The sequence below is a fragment of the Echinops telfairi genome, unplaced genomic scaffold, assembly GCF_000313985.2.
Source record: "Echinops telfairi isolate 266 unplaced genomic scaffold, ASM31398v2 ScPeMD7_5592;HRSCAF=6446, whole genome shotgun sequence".
Taxonomy (NCBI): Eukaryota; Metazoa; Chordata; class Mammalia; order Afrosoricida; family Tenrecidae; genus Echinops; species Echinops telfairi.
Genome location: NW_022109491.1, coordinates 50,590,966 through 50,593,063, shown reverse-complemented (window position 1 = coordinate 50,593,063; position 2,098 = coordinate 50,590,966). Strand labels below are relative to the sequence as shown.

General features: G+C 34.9%; 1 pseudogene; it reads right to left on the bottom strand.

The window, feature by feature from the left end:
- Positions 1-1,509, bottom strand: part of LOC115871325 — a 6,562-nt pseudogene extending 5,053 nt beyond the window's left edge.
- Between the last annotated feature and the right edge of the window lie 589 nt (positions 1,510-2,098).

The window sequence follows — 2,098 nt, the reverse complement described above, 5'->3', positions numbered from 1 at the left end:
AATGAATGTACAAATGTGCTTTACACAATTGATGTATGTATGGATTGGGATAAGAGTTGTATGAGCCCCTAACAAAACGATTTAAAAAAAAAAGGGAAATGTACTTTAAGAGGGAAAATAAACATGAATCAGTATCATGAAAATGTATTTCATGAGGGGAAAAAAGAGAGGGAAAGCCAAAATATATAGTAGGTGAGGCAGGAGAAAAGCAAATTATCAGACCAAAAAAGGATCTGTCTGTATAAATATATTTAGAAGAAATAGAATTAAAGAAGGGAAAACTAAAAGGAAGAAGGACAAAAAGAGAGAGAAGAGGAAGAAAACCAAACAAAATAAAAGACCAGCAGAAAAGAAAAAATGTAAATGTGCAGAGAAGAAAAGGTGAAAAAGAAGGGGCTATGGCTTGGGTTTGCATATGTATTCTGTTTTTATGGCAACGTGAACTTGGGTGGGCAGTGTTTTTAAGGAAAAGAGTTAAAAGAAATCTGGTTTGTGTGTGTGTGACTGGATCTGTGGGAACACCTGTGTCTTCCTAGGAGATGAATGTATGCACAGATGAGCGGGGCCACATGGGGAAAAGAAGTAAAAGGATAAAAAGAGAAAAAATAAAATAAAACAAAAATACAAAAACAAACCATAAACTCAGCGTTTGCTGGGAATTCTGGTTGGTCAGGTGGTTAGCAAGATTTTCTTCTACTATTTCTTGGGCTATTTTTTTCTTCCTGATGTGAAATCCTTATCAAACATAATTTTCTCCTTTTAGTAGTTTACCATAGAATTTTTTGTTTTCTTCAGCTTAAATTTTTTTAAATAGATTGTACTTGTATTTTGGTCTCCAGAGTTATCTGTGAGTTCACTGACTTATATTGTTTCAAGTGCACTCTTTTGTTCTTTCAGAGTGTTATACAATTCTAGCCGTTAGTGTCTGTCTTCTAAATTTGTATTTGAAATTTTTAAGTAACTCCTAGTTTTCATTGTTCTTGTTATATTGATTTTTGTTGTTCTTTCCTGCATTTAACTATCTTCTTTTTTTCCCTTCTAGCTCTAATGTTTCTTCAAGCAATTGAAGTTAATCCTTACAAATTTCCACATGGGAAAATTTAAAGTGCTTTCTTTATCTGAAATAACACTTAGGCATATTTCTGCATATAGATCACTCGTTTCTGGCATCTTTTTTTCTCATATGCACTGAAATTGCCTGTTTTCCAAGAAATGATGTTGTTTAGGTATTTACTTCTTTTGTTGGTCAGGTGATAATAGAATGAATCATACCCTCTGTGCACTTGCTGCAGCTCTTGAGAGTTCAAGGGTGGCTGGGTCAAGGGACAACAACCTATTCAGTGCAGGGACTGATGAAAGGCAAAAATTAAATAATATTTCTTGTGAAAATTTCAGCCTCTTGGTCAGCCCCTGTAGGTTTCATAAGGGGTAGGCAAATGACCAAAACTGCTATCATAAAGGGAGGAAGAAGTAAATATCTAAGATGCTTTACCTACCCACACTTGCCATCTTTACTGAATCTGAATATTTAGATCAGGGCCCAGCGCCAATTTAAATTATCTCTCTAACAAGGAGTTGATGAGTGAGTTACATCTTTTTTAGCCCCAGGGTTGATGTTAGTTAACAAACAGGAGAGTCTCCTATGTTAAATTTCCCTGTGCTGACTCAATTAAGTTCGCCCCTCCCTAAAACCGATTCACCCCAGTGATGCCAGGCGTGAGATGTCACTATCCTCTGTGGAATTAGTTTGAGTCTCAGGACACAGGACAGTGCGGGGAATGTGGTGTCAAATTACCTTTTATACATTTCCACTCTTGTGGTGGGAGGGTAGGATGACATCTTCTTACGGGAGCATTCAAAGAAATAGAGGAAAGAGCTAGGAAGCAAAGGGCATTTATAAAGATATAAATAAAGGCATGTACATATGTAAATATATTTATACATGAGTATGGGGAAATAGATCTATGTGTATATATTTATAATTTTAGCATTAAGGTAGCAGATGGATAATTATGTGAATAATTAATGTTTGCTCATTTCATAATTTATTTAATAAGGTAATAAGTAAAAATGGATTAACTTTCACAATTTAAGACTA